The sequence below is a fragment of the Acinonyx jubatus genome, chromosome B1 (assembly GCF_027475565.1).
Source record: "Acinonyx jubatus isolate Ajub_Pintada_27869175 chromosome B1, VMU_Ajub_asm_v1.0, whole genome shotgun sequence".
In the NCBI taxonomy this organism is placed as follows: Eukaryota; Metazoa; Chordata; class Mammalia; order Carnivora; family Felidae; genus Acinonyx; species Acinonyx jubatus.
This window is the reverse complement of record NC_069382.1, coordinates 55,118,773-55,134,112: the sequence shown is the minus strand read 5'-3', so window position 1 is coordinate 55,134,112 and position 15,340 is coordinate 55,118,773. Positions and strand designations below refer to the sequence as shown.

At 35.4% G+C, this 15,340-nt stretch overlaps 1 protein-coding gene and 1 pseudogene across 4 annotated transcripts in view; both read left to right on the top strand.

Annotated features, from left to right (window-relative positions):
• Window positions 1-15,340, top strand: part of GALNTL6 (polypeptide N-acetylgalactosaminyltransferase like 6) — a 1,179,553-nt gene that overhangs the window by 163,877 nt on the left and 1,000,336 nt on the right. The window lies entirely within an intron of this gene.
• On the top strand, window positions 4,381-11,276 carry LOC128314416 (BCL2/adenovirus E1B 19 kDa protein-interacting protein 3-like; annotated as a pseudogene).

The window sequence follows — 15,340 nt, the reverse complement described above, 5'->3', positions numbered from 1 at the left end:
GTGAGCACTTGAATCGGGCTTGAACCATACTAAATGTTTAATAAAGAAGTAGGTAAAGAAGCATAAGCAGCAATAGGTGACAGTGATAGATGTTGGAGCAACAGACAGTTCCAGAAGCTGCTGTGGTTGTGTTGCTGTGGCTACCCAAGCACAGTTCTGGCTTGGGATGTTGTTTCTAGCTGTGGAATTCCTGAACTATAGTTCTCACTGACTCTGTTAGCTTCTCATCATAATTTTATACTTCATTTTTTGCATAAGTCAGCTCGATTTGTTTTCCGTTAGTTGAAACTAAAACATATCTTGTACTTCATCTCTGACATCTTCTCTCACATCCATAATCAGTCTGTCATCAAATTCTATTTCGGATACATTTTCCAGAAAAATCTTAAATTTTTTCCCCCGCTCATTGCAAAACAGTTAAATCTTTTGCATGGGCCATTGAGTAATGCTTCCTGACAGAACCTACAATCCACTCACGTGAAATCCAGCAGTTATTTCTATTTAGATGTTACACTTAAAACCTTCTAATACTTTTACATTGACATTAGGAGAAAATCCATGTCTATGGATTGAAGTTCTTCTAAGATGTAGAATTTACTGACTCCGGAGCTTCACGAACTCTAACCTCTAAAGGACTCACTCTGCTTTAATCATCCTGGCTTTTGTTAGGTCTTTAAATACAATAGGCATCTTCCTGCCTCTTGGCCCAAGGTTCTTTGCACATGATGGTCCACTGCCTGGAGTGTTCTCTCTCTTATTTCGGTATGTACCCAACACTGGCTCATATTTTAGGTTATTGCCAAAAACAGTTTCCTCAGGAAAGACTTCTCAAAGTAGATAAAAGCCTCACTGGCTTGATAAAGTCTGCCCTATAATGTCTGTAATCCCAAGATTTAGTGTAGTCACAGACATATAGGAAGTCAATGAACATTAGGTGAATTAATAAATGAGTGAATAGTGAAATACATTATTGTTTTTACAATGTGGGTTCTCCCACAAACATTTTTGGTCAAACAGTTGCAATGTTTATATCAAATTTATGTACTCCAATCTGGAAAAGTTTAAAACCTAAGGAAATGTGATTCATCCTGGTCTATGATGAAGACTATGCTCTGCATTTTAGTAACTAAAATTTATTGACTCCAACCTTGCTGGTGACAACTGTGAAAAAGGAAGAAGCAGAAATATGAAAAGAAGCTGTCAACTTGGTTACAAATTTGGATGAATATGTGTTTACTTTTCTAATTTCCTAAAATCTAACCAGAAAGCTCATCTGATTATCAAAATATCTCTGCATTTCTTTTAAAATTAATTAGGAATTATTACTTATAAATTTGTATTTTCCCCAGTTTTATTGAGTTGTAGTTAACAGCTCAAAATTGGATGTATTTAAAACATACAACTTGATAATTTCATATACACATACATTTCAAAATATCACGTGCAAGCTTATTAACATATCAACTATCTTCTTACATAGTTATCTGTTTCTTTCTTTCCTTTTTTGTGGTGATAACACTCAAGATCTAATCTCTTAGAAAATTTCAAGTATACAATACAACATTGCTAACTATTGTCACATCATTGTACATTTGATCTTCAGAGAGTATTCATCTTACATAACTGAATCTTTGTAATCCTTAACCTACATCATCCTGTTAACCCCTCCCCCCAATCCATGGAAACCACCATTATACTCTCTGTTTCTATGAGTTTTACTATTTTCAAGATATTTTTTAAGTTTTTATTTATTATTTGAGAGAGAGAGTGTGAGCAGCGTAGGGTCAGAAAGAGAGTGAGAGAGAGAGAATCCCAAGCAGGCTCCATACTGTCAGCACAGAGCCCAACATGGGCTTTTGTCTCATGAATGTGAGATCATGACCTTACCCAAAATCAAGAGTTGGATGCTTAACTGACAGCCACCCACATGCCCTGAGTTTTACTATTTTAGATTACACACATAGGTGAGATTATGCAAATTTATCTTAATCTCTGTCTGCCTTGTCTTTTCTTTCATCAGCTGAGCTTGAAGTGGACTTTCTGACTCATGGAAAGTCAACTGTTATATAGCAGGCCCACAGTCAGTACTCTCCTTTAGAGAGGGTGAAATGCCTTTGGGAAAGAAAGTAGTATCTTAGTCAGATATCCTTGTAAGCATACTAACAAAATTGGCAAAAACCAATGGCATTTTCCAATGGGAATCTTTACATATGATATGTTTTTAGCTGGATGAACTTAGTTGCATTGGACTGTTTATGCTTATCAAACCAGGTGATTATTGAAATGAAGTATAAAAAGTTGAATGTTCTATGATCCAAAAAACACCTGTAAGTAATATGATGCATGAGTTTGTCTTAAATACATGGAAAATATCTTCTGAAAACCAAGCTAACTCTTTTAGATTGGTATCCTTTTAGAACATACATTGAAAGTTAATTTTTATACATAAGAGATATTGTATTTCTTAATGTGTATCAAGAAATACATTAAAAAAATAAGGAAATAGTGTGTGTGTGGGTGGGGGGGTTCATGATGGTGGCAGAATAGGAGGACCCTAGGCTCATCTAGGGTCCTATGAATACAGCTAGATAATGATCACATCATCCTAAGGATCCCAGAAATCAACCTGAAGATGGACAGAACAAACTCTGCAACTAAATGGAGAGAAGGGGCCACATCTAAGAATATAAGAAGTGCAGAGACATGGTTTAGGGGAGAAGAGATTCCTGGGTACTTCGGAGGAGAAACGCCGTGGTTGCAGAGAAAAGCAAAAGAGAGGAACATGTAGGAGAATGCACAAAGAGAACCTTTCCTGAAAGCCCTTGGCTTGGAAGATAAGAGGGGCTGAATTTTATGAGTTGTTGCAACCTGTGAGGCTTAATGCCTAGAGTTTTAAAAGTCCGTGGGCTTGGCTGGGATAAAGCCTGGAGGGCACTGCTCTGTTCCTGGAGAAAAGGCAGGCAAACAACTCCAAGGCTGACAGTGTGGAAACAGTGATCTGAAGAAAGCCGAGGGCACACACTCACTCTTCTTTGAGGGCTTCCCTGAGAGGCAGCATTCACAGAGATGCCTCTCCAGGACAAAGGAGCTGGCAAGTGCCTTTTCTATTCCCCACCCCTCAGCATAAACACAGAGGCACCTGCAGGGAACAGCATACCACTGACACTGGACACTGCCTAACTTCTTTAAACCAAGCCCCACCCCACTGTGCTCTGGCAGGATTGCCCTTCTCAGTCAAGTTTGTCTCAGTTCCAGTGCAGCAGGCCACTCCCCTAGAAGACCAGCAAAGCTCATGCCCACACCACATCTCCTGATCAGAGAAGTCTGCAGGGCCTCAGTTCTGGTGGAGTTGACCTCAGCTCCCATTTAACAAGCTGACCACTGCATACCTAGTTAAAACCCACCATGTTCAGGACAGGGACCAAACACTGCCCCCAGTAGGCAAGGAAACCTTCCATGGATGGCTTTCCTGAAGGATTAACAACCGTAACGCAACGGCAGAGTGCATACAGTACACACCGGAGACACTCCATGAAGTGCCAGACCCGGGGCTATACATGGCCTCTTCTTTATAAGAACATTACTTTCAGGAGCAGAAGACATAACAGGCTTTTCTAGCACACAAAAGTCAGAGACTTAGACAAAATGCCAAGATATAAGAATTTATCCCAAATGGAAGAACTAGTTAAGTATGGTCAAAGATCTAAGCAAAATAGATATAAGTAACATGCCCGGTGGAGAATGTAAACAATCAAAAGGATACTACTCACTGGTCTTGAGAAAAGAACAGGAGACATCAGTGAGACCCTTACTACAGAGATAAAAGGGTTACAAAAGAATCAATCAGAGATGAAGAATGCAGTAAAACAGGATTGGAAACAGGCTTAATGCAATGAATAACAGACTGGAAGAAGCAGAGGAATGAATTATTGGCATAGAAGACAAAATAATGGAAAATAATGAAGCTGAACAAAAGAAAGAAGAATTATGGGATATAATGATAGACTTACAGAACTCAGTGACTGTCAAATGTCATAACACTCATAGGAGTCCCTGCAGAAGAGAGAAAAATGTCGGAAACTTTATTTCAAGAAATAATAGCAGAAAACATCCCGAATTTGGGGAGGAAACAGACATCCAAATCTAGGAGGCACAGAGAACTCCCATAACAAGCAGGGTAACACCAGACATAATGTAATTAAATTTACAAAATATAATGATAAAGAAAAAAATCTTAAAAGCAAAAAGACAAAAGTAGTCCTTAATTTACAAGGGAAAATCCATAAGGCCAGCTCGAGGTTTTTCAACAGAAACTTGGCAAGCCAGAAATCAGTGGCATGGAATAGCAATACTTACATCAAACAAATTAGACTTTAAAACAAATACTGTAAAAAGAGACAAAGAATGGCATTATGTGCTCATAAGTGGGACAATCCAACAAGAAGATATAATTATAAATATTTATGCATCCAACATGGAAGCACTCAAATATATAAAACAATTAATAAAAAACACAAAATAACTAATTGATAATAACACAATAATATTAGGGGACTTTAATATCCCGTTTACATCAATGGACAAGTCATCTAAACAGAAAATAAACAAGGAAACAATGTCTTTGAATGACACAGTGGACCAGATGGACTTAACAGATATATTCAGAACATTCTATCCTAAAATAGTAGAGTACACAGTCTTTTCAAGTGTTCACGAGACATTCTCCAGAATAGATCACATATCAAGTCACAAATCAACAAATATAAAAAGATTGAAGTCATACCATGCATCGTTTCTGACCACAAGGCTATGAAACTAGAAGTCAATCACAAGAAAAAATTTGGAAAGACTATAAATACATGGTGGTTAAACAACATACTACTAGACAATGAATGGGTCAACCAAATCAAAGAAAAATTTAAAAAATACACGGAAACAAATGAAAATGAAAAACAATGGTACAAAACATTTGGGATGCAGCAAAAGCAGTTACAAGATGGAAGTATACAGCAATATAGGCCTACCTCATGAAACAAGAAAAATCTCAAATGACCTAACCTTACACCTAAAAGAGCTAGAAAAAAAAATTAAAAATTGAAGCCTAAAGCCAGAAGAAGGAAGGAAACAATAAATATTAGAGCAGAAATAAATGATATAGAGACTAAAAAACAGTGCAACAGATCAATGAAACCAGGAGCTGGTTTTTTGGAAAAAAAAAAAAAAAAACAAAACCCAAAACATAAAATTGATAAACCTCTAGCCAGACTAATCAAAAAGAAAAAAGAAAGTACCCACGTAAATAAAATTATAAATGAGAAAGGAGAAATAACAACAAACACCACAGAAATAGAAATAGTTATAAGAGAATATTATGAATAACCATATACCAAAAAATTGGGTAACCTGTAAGACAGAGAGCAAATTGAGCGTTGCTGCAGGGGAGGGTATGGGTGGGAGGATAGGTAAAATGGGTGATGGCAATTAAGGAGGACACTTTTAGGGATGAACACTGGGTATCATGTGTAAGACATGAATCATTGGGTCCTACTCCTGAAGCCAAGACTACACTGTATGCTAAGTAACTTTAATATAAATAAAATTTAAAAACATAATTTAAAAAAAAAGAAATGGACTGGCCCAAGAACCAGAGATGGTCTTGCTGCCACCACAGGTCTTTCAGCCACCTGACAATGTCATCTCATTTAGTAGAGAGGCCACCACTCCCTCACAACAACAACTGTGAGGAAGGTGAACAGCCTTTGCCCCTGACAGCTGGCCTCAAAAGTTCCTGGGTAGAACTCCCTATGAACAGCAGCAATGGCAATGATAATGGCAATGAGAAAAATAGGGGGCTAGAACATGTACTTTCCTCATCTTCTGTCTGCAGTGGAGACATGGAAAAGGCTCTTTTGCATGCACAACATGAATCAGGACGGAGTAGTTCAAGAGCCAGTTCTCACTGTGACAGCCCTTCCCCACAAGAGGATGGGCAGATTATGTTTGGTGTGCAGATATACGCCAGTAGGGCCCATAACTCTCAGAAGAAGAGGTTGCAGAAGAAGAGAAAGAAGTTGATCCTTTGAAGAAAAGTGTAGACTGGGTGTCCAGCTGGTTCAGTAGACCTGAAAACATTCCACCTAAGGAGTTCCACTTCAGACACCCCAAATGTTCCATTGCTTTAAGCATGAGGAAAAGTGGGGCCATGAAGAAAGGGGGTATTTTCTCCACAGAATTTCTTGAAAGTGTTCATTCCATCTTTCTTCCTCTCTCATGTTTTGGCTTTGGGGCTACACATCTATATCGGAAAGCGACTGAGCACACCTTCTGCCAGCACCTACTGAAGGAAAGAGAAACCCCTAGAAAAACGTGTGACCTGTGAAGTGGTGTATTGTCACAGTAGTTTATTTGAACTTGTTACCATTGTAAGCATGACCCCACCTACCACCCTATTTTTGCATATCCAAATTCCAGCAACTCTCAAATCCAGTATTTTATTCAAACTCTGTAGAAGCATTTTACTCACCTCATTCCCTTTTGGCCTGTAAGACATTTTAGAATTTCCTAACAGAATTTACTGTTATTTAAAAATTCCTAACAGAATTTACTGTTATAAAAACATTTTTAAAAAGAAAAGGGCTTCTTTTCCACAAATGTCACCGGCAGATTATAATTTTGTCAACAATGCTCTCATCTGATTTTAGTGCCACTAGACTTAGACCTGCATCATTTGTGGTATAAATTTTACTCTTGCAAGATAACTATCATCTTTCTCTTCAAATGAAATCAGGTTGATGTGACAGCTTAGTTGTTTTATTTTTTTTCAAGACAAAGGCAAGCTTCAATAAGCTTGAATTTATAGTTATTAAAAAAGAAAAAAAAATCAACCAAGACACAAGGAAAAAATATCCTGGGCAATAATTTTAAACAAACAACAACAACAAAAAAGACATGGACAAATTCCTAGAAACATATAAACTACCAAGACAGTGACAGAAGAAATAGAAAACTAGAACAGACCAATAACCAGCAAAGAAATTAAATCAGTAATCAAAAACTCCCAACAACCAAAAGTCCAGAGCCAAATGTCTTCACAGCAAAATTCTACCAAATATTTAAAGAAAATTTAATAACTATTCTTCTAAAACTATTCCAAAAAATAGAAAAGGAAGTAAAACTTCCAAATTTATTCTATGAAGCCAGTGTCATCCTACTACCAAAACTAGACAAAAATTCTACTAAAAAAAGAGAACTACAGGCCAATATCCCTGATGAACGTAGATGCAAAAAATTTTAAGTTTTACTAGCAAACTAAATCCAACAATACTTTTAAAAAATTCACCACGATCAAGTGGGATTTATTCCTAGTTTGCAAGGGTAGTTCAACATTCGCAATTGAATTAACACGACACACCAGATTAATAAAAGCAAGGATGGGGTGCCTGGGTGTCTCAGTTGGTTAAGTGTCTAACTCTTGACCTCAGCTCAGGTCTTGATCTCAGGGTTGTGAGTTGTGCTCGACACTGGGTGTGAAGCCTACTTAAAAAAATGTAAGAATAAGAACCATATGATCATTTCAATAGATGCAGGAAAGTATTTGACAATAAGAACATCCATTCATGATAAAAATCCTCAACAAGGTGGGTTTAGAGGAAACATACCTCAGCATAATAAAGGCCACATGTGAAAACCCACGGCTAATATGCACAATAGGGAAAGCCTGAGATCTTTTTCTTTATGGTGAGGAACAAGACAGGGTTGTGTCTACGCTTACCACCGTTATTTAACATAGTACTGGATGTCCTCGCTGCAGCAATCAGACAGAAAAAATGGATGATAGATAGATAGATAGATAGATAGATAGATAGATAGATAATAGATAGAATCCAAATCAGCAAGGAAGAAGTAAAATTTTCACTCTTTACAGATGACATGGTACTCTATATAGAAAACCTGAAAGATTCCATAAAAAAAACCTGCCATAATTGATAAATTCAGTACTGTTGTAGGATACAAAATCAACAAACAGAAATCTGTTGCATTTCTACACACCAATAATGAAGCAGCAGAAATAAAAATTAAAATATCAATCCCGTTTACAGTTGCACCAAGAACAATAAGACACCTGGGAATAAACCTAACCAAAGAAGTAAAAAACCTTTACTATGAAAACTATTAAATACTAATGAAAGAAATTGAAGATGAAAGACAGAAATGGAATAGCATTCCATGTTAATGGATCAAAAAAGTGAATATTATTAAATTGTCTATGCTGCCCAAAGCAATCTACACAGTCCATTTCAAAATACCACCTGCATTTGTCATTGAGCTAGAACAAACAATCCTAAAATTTGTATGGAAACACAAAAGACCCCAAATAGCAAAAGCAACGTTGAAAAAGAAAAGCAAAGCTGGAGGCATCACAATTCCAGATTTCAAGATATATTATAAAGCTGTAGTGATCAAGACAGTATGGTGCTGGCACAAAATACAGAACAGAAAAGAAACAGAAAAGAAAATCCAGAAGTGAACCTACCACTATGTAGTCAGTTAATCTTTGACAAGGCAAGAAAGAACATCCAATGGGAAAAACACAGTCTCTTCAACAAATAGTGTTAGAGAAAGTGGACAGCAACATGCAAAATAAGGAAACTGGACTTCTTTCTTACACCGTACACACACACACACACACACACACACACACACACACACACACACACACACACAATCAAAATGGATGAAAGACCTAAATGTGAGACCTGAAACCATAAAATCTTAGAGGAGAACACAGGCAGTAACCTCTTTGATATCAGCCATAGCAACTTCTTTCTAGATTGTCTTTTGAGGGAAGGGAAACAAAAGCAAAAATAAACTACTGGGACTTGATAAAAAAAAATCTGCACAGTGAAAATACCTGGAAGACAGCCTATGGAATGGGAGAAGATGTTTGCAAATGATATAAAGGGTTAGTATCCAAAGTATATAGAGAACTTATAAAAGTCAACACCCCAAAAAAGAACAATCCAGTTAAAAATGGATAAAAGACAAAAAAATGGGCAGAAGACATGAATACACATTTTTCCAAAAAGACATACAGATGGTGAGCAGACACATGAAAAGATGCTCAACATCTGTGATCATCAGGGAAATACAAAATAAAATTATAATAAGATGTCACTTCACACGTGTCAGAATGGCTAAAATCAACAATACAAGAAACAACAGGTGTTGGTGAGGATGTGGAAAAGGGGAACTCTCTTGCACTGTTGGTTGGAATGCAAACCAGTGCACTGTGTCAAACAACATGGAGTTTCCTCAAAAAGCTAAAAATAGAACTACCCTGCAATCCAGCAATTGCCCTACTAGGTCTTTACTCAGAGAATACAAAAATACTAATTCAAAGGGATACATGTACCCCTATGTTTATAGCAGCCTTATCTATAATAACCAAATTATGGAAATAGCCCGTGTTCATCTACTAATGAATGGATAAAGAAGACGTGGTGTATATGTATACAATGGAATATTACTCAGCCATACAAAGAATGAAATCTTGCCATTTATAACAACATAGATGGAGCTAGAGAATATTATACTAAGTGAAATAAGTCAGTCAGAGAAAGATAAATACCATCTGATTTTAGTCATATTTGGAATTTAAGAAAAAACAAATGAGCAAAGGTAAACGGAGAGAGGCAAACCATGAAACAGACTCTTAACTATAGATAACAAACTGATAGTTAACAGAGAGGAGATGGGTGGGGGAGAGGTTAAATAGTTGACAGGGATTAAGGAGTGCACTTGCCATGATGAGCACTGGTGTTGTATGGAAATGTTAAATCAGTGTATTGTACACCTGAAACTAATATTATACTGTATGTTAACTAACTGGAATTTAAATAAAAATTTTGTCAACCATATTTTGGGTTGAGTTTTGAGTCCATGTGTATTTGAAAATTACTAAGACAAAATATAGTTAATTCCCCAAAAAGAAATAAATAAAATAAAGAATGAGGAAATGTGTGGGCTGTATCTACATATAACAAACACAAAACATTGAAAATAATGTCATTTCTACAGTGTTTTTGTATAGATAAATTTTGTTTAGCTTTAATGGTCATAGTATTTGAAGTGGCTAAATAAAAACATTTTTTAAACTAGATTTGCATTTGTTTTTATACTCTATTAACGACAGAATGCATTGTTTATGAAAATGTCTTTTAGAGAATAAAATTAATACATTCTGATATTTAGAAACCCTGTATTAGTAGTCTCATTTCAACCTCTATTGATCAGTTAAATGCAATTAACCTACTAATTTGTAACAAAAATAAATTCTAGGAACAAGGGTGAAAAATGGTACATCAATAAACTTTACTTTTTTACAGGGATTCTGTAGCCCATTGTCCATATTTTTTTGTTTCAAAAAATGTGGCTTTTTATTCACTTTTTGAAAGAAAATTCATTATCTTCAACATTTTAGTGAATGGATAATATGCTAATTAAATGAAATATATAAAAAAGTATTTTATACTACAGTCTCTTTCTTTTCTCATTAGGAAAGCTTGTAATCTCCTTTCACCCACAGCTCGTAAATTAAATTTGGAAAAATGAATATTGTAAAATATGCCTTAACCTAGGAAATATATAATAATTAGGATGTATATGAGATTCTTTTTCAACTCGATAAATAGAAAATATTTTATTTGCAATAAAGTAGAATTTCAAGATCAAACATTATAACTAATGACATATTAAGTATAACCATTAGGACCTCACCTTGTACCATCTTTCACAAGCTACGTAATTCTAAGAAAATTAGAGTATGATATGTAAGAATTTTTTTTGGATAAAATTATAATGCCGTTGGGAAATTGTTACCATATATGAATACAAATATTTTAGTGAATTAATCATCAGGTAGTATCCATATAGACAAGAAATTAAACCTCAGCCATTTGAAAAAATTTTAAAAATACTACCGACTTGGGTTGCCTGGGTGGCTGTCAGTTAAGTGACCAACTCTTAATTTTGGTTCAGGTTATGGTCTCGTGGTTTGTGAGATTGAGCCCCATATTGGGCTCTGTGCTGGCAGCACAGAGCCTGCTTGGGCTCTCTCAAAAATAAATAAACAAACATATTTTGAAAAAAAAATACCACCATCTTAGAGATTTGTGAGCAATTACAGTTCTGCAAAACAATTTTTAAATTTGTTGTGTTGTTTTAGTGTTCCATTAGACCAATTTAATGTGTATAACTTTCAGAATTAATATTTTTATCTTTTTTTAGATTTATTTTTCTTTCTTTTTTAAGAGAATTTTTAATGTTTAATTTATTTTTGAGAGAGACACACAAGTGGGGGAGGGGCAGAGAGAGAAGGGGACAGAGGATCCAGAGAAGGCTCCTTGCTAAGAGCAACAAGCCTGATATAGGGCTGAAATTCACAAATCAGGAGATCATGACCTGAGCTGAAGTCGGACACTCAACGAACTGAGCCACCCAGGTGCCCCTAGAATTTTTTTAGTTAAATATCTACTTATGATAATGTATGGATCCCACAGAGTGATTAGCAATATGAGGTTAAAATCTCTTTCTGTAAAAACCAGATGCCTCACGTGATAAGGCCTGGATTTAAGTAGAAATGAGCCACCTGTTTTCCTGAAGTAAGATAAAAACAATGTCCTCCCAAAAACCTCTCTAAGAACGTAAAAGAAAAACTAAAGGTCATTTTTTTAGACCTTCAGTTTTCATCTATTTTTCTTAGTTGAAGTTGTACAAGAACAGAAAGAAAGTGAAATAATTCCATTATCTTTTTCCTTGTCTCTTATTTCTTCTTACCCTCCTTATGAGAAGTTCAACTGAAAACCATTTTGTATGTAAAGGAGACCAGCACAGATTTTATGTAGGTGTCTGTCTTTCGTAGTTAGAACCTTCTAAACTGTAGCCTCTGTTTTTGAATTTGGTTATTCATTACAGCACTGCCTACAATGTCAAAGAAGCAAAATTAGAATCAATCTATATATATATTTAAATGGGGGTTATGGGAAGGAAAACCAGAAGAGCTTTTCAATGAACAAATTTAAGTGAACTGCTTCTGTTTGAAAACAAACAAAACAGTTACTAAAAATTGAAAACTCAGAGAAATGAATCTTTTTTATATTTTAAGATGGAAAAAGACAATGTTGTATAACAGCAGGATTTTTAGAACCTCATCAGAAGGTAAATAACAGAGCGTCTCAGAAACTGGGACATGTGTTGAAGTTTTGTGAGAGACAGGACACCTAGAGTGTAGATGCATTGAACTGGCAGTCCTAATCCAGTGGCTTTTGTCCCTTCCATTTTCAATAAAGAAATTATTAGGAGAAGGAAAATTGGGAAATACAATCAAGGATGTGTCTCACTTTAATACTATGCCAGTCTTCACAAAATGATAGTATATTAACTTTGGGAAAGGTCTTAGGCATCATAAAAACTAAAACTCTCATTTTATCATGATATAAGTGTGCAGTATATCCAAGGCATAGTAAATAATGTAGTTAAGTGTACATCCAGGTCATAGGACTTCATGTTCATGGAGTAGTAATTTACACATCTGTACATTTATATTTATACTGAGATTATACGAAAGATCTGAACCTTTTCTGTTTATTTTAGAGAGAAGAAAGAGTGTGGGAGGGGAAGACAGAGTCCCAAGGAGGTTCTGTGCTGTCAGCACAAAGCCCAGTGTGGGTTCAAACTCATGAAATGTGAGATCATGACCTGAGCCCATAACAAGAGTCAGAAGCTTAAGGGACTGAGCCACCCAGGCACCCCAAGGTGCCTTTCTTGTTTACATTTCCAGAGTACCAGCAAAAACTTGGCAATTTAAATAGCAGCAGTTTGCTTAGTCCCAAAAGGAAAATAGGTTGAAGAAAAAAATGGTGTGGACGGGGTAAATGGTTTACCTAGACACAGTTAACTTTAAAGTGTGAAGTCATTTTTAAAATAATTATTTATTGTCTATATAAATATAGGGTTAAAGATACCATCTCAGTTAGTCCTGAGGAATCACGGCAAGCTAACTATAAATTCCTGTAAGTCATTACTTACTTTAACAGAAATTTGTTTTCATCATGATGAGCCAGCTTTAACACCAATGAAATGCAACAGTCCATATTCACAGAAGGACATGCAATTCAACAGTATTTGTTGGGAGAAAGTCCTCCATGGATTTCTTGTATTTCTGCACACCTTGAGAGCAGAGGCACCGAATGCCCTTGCCCCGGGCTATCTTTGCAAAGACGTACAGCAAATAGCCTAGGAAGGTAGAGATATCTTGGATGTCCATTCCAATATAGTAAAAATGATATCTCCTTCCAAGGCAAAGGTAAGCAAGTTTTTGCCCATTCTAAGAGTCAGGTTTCCTAATCTTGGGTTTCCCCTTTTGTGATGTAACCCACCGCGTATTCTGGTATTTTTTTCACCTGATACTTTCCTTATCATCTAGTCAGATTTTGGGCTCAAGTAACAAGCAGAAATAATATATAATAATCTTGCCTCCTTCCCAGAGGCAGCTCGTATAAAATGACTGACTAATGAAGGGATACTAATGCTCAACTCAAAATTGGGACGGCTCTGAAGGCCATCCCAATTTCAGACTTTGCCACTAGTTTTGGTGATGTTTTGTTGTGATTGCATAACAATCCTCCTTTTCATCCTCCTTCTCATTAATAAACTTCCTGCAAGTAGATCTTAGTGTAAATCTGTTTCCTGGATAGTCCAACCAACAACAGTTATCATTGTGTGTAGAATGTTATCTTCTTGAGAAAGGGCCTGTCTCTTCCTTATTTATTTGTTGTTTTGTTGTTATTATACCTATATCAGGTATCCCAATAATAGGTGTTCACTAAGTACATGATTGAACTCATGGAGTGGAGAACTTCACCTTGCATTTTTATTGTTAGCATCCAAGAAAAAATGTAGAATATTATACTAGGAGCATCCTCCTAACCAAGTATTGAATATGAGGTGATAAATATATTTTAGAATCCAGAATCAATTACAAAAAAACCCTATTATTCAAAAGAAGAGTCAAAGGGATAGTACCATTTGAATTTCATCTAGAAAAAGTTGACTGATTACTAACAAATCTCATCTTTCCTAGCTAAAAGGAAATAAGATTTACTTGTCTAACATAAATTAAGAGAAGGTAATGCAGAAATAAATTCAGAGAAAGGAAGGGAAAATGTTTGTTCACCATCACTTTTACTTATATGAATGAGATGGTTTAAACAGCAAAACTGAGGGTAGCATTTATACATATAAAGCGAAATAAGAATGGTTCCAATATTTCCTATTGGTCAGGAGTAGTGTAAGTTTCCTTTTAAAAAGCAATCTTGAAAAATTACTCTTGGAATTTTAAGAAATTTAAAAACAATAGCTTAGCCTAAGATACCCCAAAATGCTCCAAGAAAACAGATGTTTTGGCAATAATTTACCAGTAGGAATTGAAAAATAAGCTAAGAATACAGTAAATAACTAATCATAGCAAAAACTCTAAGTATATTCCAACAATAACCACCACCTACCTACTGATATTTTCTCATTACTCTTTCAAGCACCAGGAAGCTTTAGATAACTGATGCTATATTGTAAAATGTGTTTTCACTTTGATAAAAAGCTACTAGATTATAAACAACTGTGTGCTCTTGGGCATATTGAATGTTTGTTGAATGTCAACAGGTGTACTTATTTCTTTTTTGGGTTTCACAGTAAATGATGGATCATGGCCTTCCATTAAAGAGAAACCTTAATCTTTCAGTTTATATATCATCTATTTTCCCAGCTGAGTCTTTCAGTCATTGGCTCTTAACATCCAGAAAACAGCTTTGTGAATCTGATGTATGTTTTTTTTTTTTTTCCCCTCTCAGTGTTCTTTTTCCAGACACATTTTTTTTTCTCTTGAAATGTCATCCCTAGAGAAAACATTTTGGAAAAAAAAGTCATAGTTATTTGAAATGGTTATTATCTAATTATTATCCTGTTCATTTTATATCTATTTTATTATTTGATACTGATTTATTAATTGGTGATATTGTATGACTGTACTCACATTTTCATGTATTTATTTTATAATATGAAAACAAAAATAATATTTAAGTTTGAAAAAAACGTCTTCTCTCCTAATGTGATATTCCTTTTTTGTGGCATCTAAAATTTTTGGATTTGCTTTTTTTTCCTATTGTAAGTATCAAAAGTATAGCATAAAAGCATGATGCCAGTAGCAAAATGAGACCCTTAAGTACTCTAAACAAGTGTATGATACTTGGTCCTTTGCTGTTTTTTTTTTCACTGTTTCTCATTG